Here is a 6,309-nt window from a genome sequence, read left to right as displayed (position 1 = left end):
AAGTTCTAAGCATGGGGACTCGACGAGTCATTGGGTTGACTTGGCGAGTAGAGTCAGTCATGAGGTTGACTTTGACTTTGACTTTGACCAAGGGTTGACCAGTTGACTCCCAGGGGTAATTTGGTAATTAATGGTATTTATTGAATTCAATCTTTTGGGTATTGACAGTGGTGGAGTTCGGGTCGGAGGTTGCAGCAGCGTCATCATATCCTTTTCAGTCAGCAGTTGCGAGGTGAGTTATCCTCACTATATCACCAGGGTCTAAGGCACCAAGGCCGGCCCTTTATCAGATTATAATTCGGGTATTGTTGTTATGTTGTTGTTTTACTATGTTGCATCCTGGTAGTTAGGATGGTATTCGTTAGAGACCTGGTTAAGGTCGGTATCCTGGTATATAGGGTGATGTTATGCTAGTGACCGGTTAGGTCGGTATCCTGCTTAGAGTATGTTGAGTTACGTGATCTGCTAGATCGGTTTGATTGAATATGAATTGTTATATGATTGTATGTTTATGTGCACATGGTTGTTTGACTGGGGTTGGGTTGAGGCGGGACCTGCTTCGTGCTGTAGGCCAATATACCCAGGGCGGACCGGTTATTCCGAAGGCCAGCAAGCGGTCCGGATAGGCTGTAGGCCCCACGAGGGCGGACCAGACATGCCGAGGCTCGGAGAGTGGACCAGGCCGACTGAAGGCCCGATGTGGGCGGACCAGTCATATTGTAGACTTAGAGAGTGGACCAGGTGGGTTGAAGGCCCGGTGCGGGTGGACCAACCACACTGCAGACTCGAGGGACATGACTGGACTCGGAGGGTGGACCAGGTGGACTGAAGGCCCGACACGGCGGACCAGTCATACAGTAGACCCGATATGCATGGCTGTTCTGTGATTCGATATGATATAGCATGATATGTGTATGGTATATGTGGTTGGTATTTTAGGGGTATCTCACTAAGCTTTCGGGCTTACAGTTGTGGTTTAATGTTTTTCAGGTTCTTCAGGAGACCGTGGTAAGGCAAAGGCGTGATCGTACCACTCCTCGAGTTCATGTTTTATGAATATGGTTCTGGGAATACTCTGATAATAAATGTATTGAAAACCTTTTGTAATAACATTATGAGAAGGGGTTGTTTTTGAAAAGTTTAAATTCTGTTGAAATTTTTAGTCGTTACATGAACAAATCCCTAAAATCATTTGTACAAATCCCATATATCGTTTATACAAATTCTAGAAAATTAATCCTCTAGAACTATAAACTCATGTGTAACATCCCGATGATGAGATGCTCCTAATCTTAACCCTATAATTTTATTATGTTGCATTTTAGTCCCTAAGTTCAAGAAGGAATGCAAGAGGGTCCCTAGTGGCATCATCATGAATTTGGATTTAGGGGAGTATGCCATGCATACGCATGTACGCTGGGCATACTAGGGCGCACCCTAGTACGTTGGGCGTACGTGTCGTACGGTGGGCGTACTTTCCAGTTATGGTAACCCCATCTTCTTAGAGTGTTTTGTAACCCTATTTCACCTTGTGATGCCATTTAAAGCATAAGAGAGAGTGTGTTTTGTGCCTTGAAGAAGAGGGAAGTATGTGAGGCCCTAATATTGACCCTTCCAAAGGGAGTTGAGGATTTTGTGGTATTTTGTGATGCATCCATCACCGGTTTGGGGGTGGTCCTCATACAAAGAGGGTGGATGATTGCTTATACTTCGCTGCAGCTGAAGCTGCATGAGACACTATATCCCACTCACGACCTCGAGTTGAGGGCAGTGGTTTTTGCCCTTAAGATTTGGAGACATTATCTTTATGGGGTCCGGTGTACGGTTTACACAAATCACAAGAGTTTAAGGCATATTATGGATCAGTCGAACTTGAATGTGAGGCAGTGCAGGTGGCTGGATGTAGTCAAGGATTAGGACTGCAAGATCGTTTACCATCCGGGTAAAGCGAATGTGGTGGAGGATGCTTTGAGCCACAAGTCGGATGGATCTTTAGGTAGGGAGTTGTGTATGAGGATATCTGTTGATTCTCCGCTTTTGAGATTGATCAGAGAGGCTCAGGCCGAGGGAGTCTGGAAGGAGAACTGGAAACAAGTGAGGATCTGGGGTGAGATCCACATGTTCATCACAGATAGTCGAGGGTTGTTGACCCGATGTGGTCGGGTTTAGGTTCCAGTTTCTGGTGGGATCAGACAGATTATGTTGGAGGAGGCTTGTAACATCCATAAAGTTTCAGTAAAATTTAAACTTTCCAAAACAATACTTCATCTGGAGAAGCTCTTACAAAACCGTTGTTTCCAAAACATTTATTTAAATCTGGAATCATTTACACATAGTTTTCAAAACATTCACATTATTAGAGTTTCCCAGAAACCATAAGTCCAAAATGTGATGATGTGTACGGTTACGCCTTCACCTTAACAAAACATCTGAAGCACCTGAAATAATAGACTGAAACTGTAAACACAAATCTTAGTGAGTTCCCCCAAAGTAACAACACACAAACAGTAGCACATATACAAATAACAGCATGCATATAGAGTCTTCAACATGACTGGACCTACTCATCGGGCCTTCAGCCTATCTGGACCACTCTTAGAGCCTTCAACATGTCTGCACCGCCTCACCGGGTCTTGAGCCTATCTGGGCCGCTCTCAGAACCTTCAACATGTCTGGTCTGCCTCGCTGGGCCTTCAGCCTATCTGGACTGCTCTAAGAACCTTCAGCATGTCTGGTCTACCTTGCTGGGCCTTCAGCCTATCTGGACTACTCTAAGAACCTTTAGCATGTTTGGTCTGCCTTGTTGGGCCTTCAGCCTGTCTGGACCGCTCTCCGAACGTTCGGCCTAACTAGACCGCCTCGCATGGCCTTCAGTCTATCCGGCCCGCCCTGGGTTTGTTGGCCTTCAGCAATAAGTAGGCCCGCCTCAATGCAAATGAACACGAGACAACGCGGGTGGCTAGATGTAATCAAGGACTACGACTGTGAGATCCTTTACCACCCAGGTAAGGGGAACGTGGTGGTGGATGCTCTAAGATGCAAGTCAGCTGGGTCTTCCAAACCAGCGATATGTATGAGGATATCGGTGGATTCTCCACTTGTGAGTTTGATTAGAGATGCTCACGTTGAGGGCATGCGACCAAAGAACTGGAAATTGGAAAGGATTAGGGATGAGAACACCCGATTTGTGCAGGATAGTTGGGGGTTGTTGACCCAATGCGGTCGGGTATGGGTTCCGATGTCTAGTGGATTTAGGCAGATGGTTATGGAAGAGGCTCATAAGCCTCACTTCTCTATTCACCCGGGAGCCACCAAGATGTAGTGGGATTTGAGATTGAGCTACTGGTGGTTGTGCATGAAGCAAGAAATCGCTTGGTACATCGAGAGGTGCTTGACCTGTAGGATAGTCAAGGCTGAGCATCAGAGGCCGCATGGCAAGCTGCAGCCTCTAGAGATCCCCATGTAGAAATGGGAACTAATCACGATGCACTTCATTACCAAGTTGCCGAAGAAGGCGAAGGGATATGATGCTATATGGGTCATCATTGATCGATTGACCAAGAGTGCCCATTTCCTGGCCATTCGGGAGAGTCTGTCGGCTGAGAAACCGGCCGATGTGTATGTCCGTGAGATCGTTGCTCGTCACGGAGTTCTGGTCTCTATTGTTTCCGACCGAGATAATAGATTTACCTCTCGCTTCTGGTAGAAGTTCCACGAGGAGCTGGGCACACTGCTGCATTTTAGTATAACATATCATCCGCAGACCGACGGCCAGAGAGAGCGGACTATACAGACCCTCGAGGACGTGTTGAGGGCTTGTATCATAGATTTCGGTGGGAGCTGGGATTCCCACCTACTGCTTGCAGACTTCGCCTACAGTAATATATATCATTCCAGTATTTATGACCCACCTTTTGAGCTATTGTACGGAGGGAGATGTCGCACCCCGGTCTGTTGGGGTGAGGTTGGTCACAGAGTGATGGGGAAAAAGAGGTCGTTTTACAAAATAATGAGAATATTCAACCAACTAGACAATGATTGCAGACTGCACAGAGTAGACAGAAGAGCTACACTGACCGATGCTGATCAGAGTTAGAGTTCCAGGTCGGTGACATGGTACTCCTGAAGGTTTCTCCCTAGAAGGGTGTGATCTGCTTTAGGAAGAGGGGGAAATTGGGTCCCCGATATATCAGGCCGTTAAGGGTCATTGCCAGGTTTGGAAAGGTAGCTTACATATTAGATCTTCCTAAGGAGCTCAGTCAGATCCACAACACTTTTCATGTTTTGAAATTGCGAAACTGCATATTGGACGATGAGGCCGTAGTATCATTGGAGGACATTCAGGTCGACGAGCGCCTAGATTATATGGAGAGACCCGTGGCCATTTTGGAAAGGAAGGTGAAGATTCTGCAGAACAAGGAGATACTTTTGGTAAAGGTACAATGGGAACACCGAAGAGGATTCGAGTGGACATAGGAGCCAGAGGCTGAGATGTGGGAGCACTACCCAAAGATGTTCATCGCAGCGGACTTCGAGGACAAGTCTAATTTAAGTGAGGGAGAATTATAACATCAAGACTCTCATGTATGGTTAGATATGATAGTTCACTATAAACAATGCTCTGATACCAACTTGTCAAACCCTCGAACCAGGCGGCGGAAACGTCCGAGGCTCGTGTGACTATCAATTGAAATATCATCACAATAAATATACATGAAATATAACATAAATATCACCATGCATTACATAATACAACCGTTATTGTTCACATCAAGTACATTGTTTATAGTATATATTCCAAAACATAAATTGTACGATGATTGACTTCATGAAATGAAATTCCCAAAATACTCTTGAAGATTCTTCAGCTTAATGATAACCTGAGAATACAAGTTATTTTGAAAATGGTCAACATATATAATGTTGGCGAGTTCATAAGAATGTTTGACTGAAAGATTTTGTATTTTTTATATAACCCAGAAAATCTGATATTTTCTATAAATTGTATGAAAATGATGTAATGATCAAGTAAAACGTGTGTGTGATTTCCATTGTAAAAATATGTATAAGTAAGCAATTAAAAATTTTCCTTGTATTGTATCTGTTGTAAGCAGAAGGTAATGAATAATATAATTTCCCCAGCAAATCCGATATTTTCTGATTTATAAAAGTGTCATAGTCCTTGTATTACCAGATGAATTCTTTTCGTATTATTATGATTTAAGCACTTTGATTCCCGTATTGTATCGATGGCAATGGATCTCTATGTGAGCCATTATAAGCATGCATGGTAATGACTAATTTGTATGTCTTGGCATTTTTCCAAACGTCGGTTTTGATCAAGGTTTTGTCACCCTAGATTGGCCTAGTCTAACTATAGCGAACAGCTCAGGTGTGGGGGAGTCACCCCTGTATAGATCTATACACAAACTCTCGCTCTCCCTCTAGGAGACTTTGATTATAACTACAGGCTACAACCATACACTCAATGGTGTCAAGCGACAAGTCTCACTAGATCCCAATGATTGCCACATGAATATGTTTAATGTTATATGTATTTTGATTTATAAACACCAGATGATACTTGAATGTGAAAAGACATGGACCAACGAACATGAAAAAGGGATAGTTGTGGCCTATTAGACATGTGAGTTATTTCCAGGCTTGATAGTATGCAAATGGGCACGTTAAAACCCATTAAGCATATGATGAATTTATCCAGGCTAAATTCGCATGCAAATGGGCCACTAAGGCCCAATAACATGTAATACTAATTTAGGCCCAATAAGCATGTAATTGGGTCACTAAGGCCCAATAGACATGAAATGCATATATTAGGCCCAATAAACATGCAAATGGATCACAAAGGCCCAATAAGTACGTATAGCAAGTACTAGGCCTAATATTCGTACCATTGTTATATTTTTGTATATTTTTTATGGTATAGTGTTTCTAGATGAAGCATTAACTCGTGATGTTATAAAATATCCAATGTTTGATTTATAACGATATATTTTAGTTTATATATAAAAATACCATTTTAAACCCTTAAGTTATAAAAATTTATATCTTTGGTCCAGTTGTTCAATAATTGATATATTTGACCCAAAATATTTATTTGACTATTTTAACCCCTTTTTCACATAGAATTACATTTTCAGCCCTTATTTGGTAAAAGAGTTTACATTTTTACCCACCTTTCAATAAATTTTACATTTTTGGCCCAAATTTCAAAAACTTTGCATTTTTAGCCCAATTTAGAAATAAGTGTCCTTTTTAACACTTGTTTTAGTTTATTTATGTTTTTGG

This window comes from Lactuca saligna, chromosome 5 (genome assembly GCF_052625555.1).
Source record: "Lactuca saligna cultivar CGN05327 chromosome 5, ASM5262555v1, whole genome shotgun sequence".
In the NCBI taxonomy this organism is placed as follows: Eukaryota; Viridiplantae; Streptophyta; class Magnoliopsida; order Asterales; family Asteraceae; genus Lactuca; species Lactuca saligna.
This window is presented reverse-complemented; position numbering follows the sequence as displayed.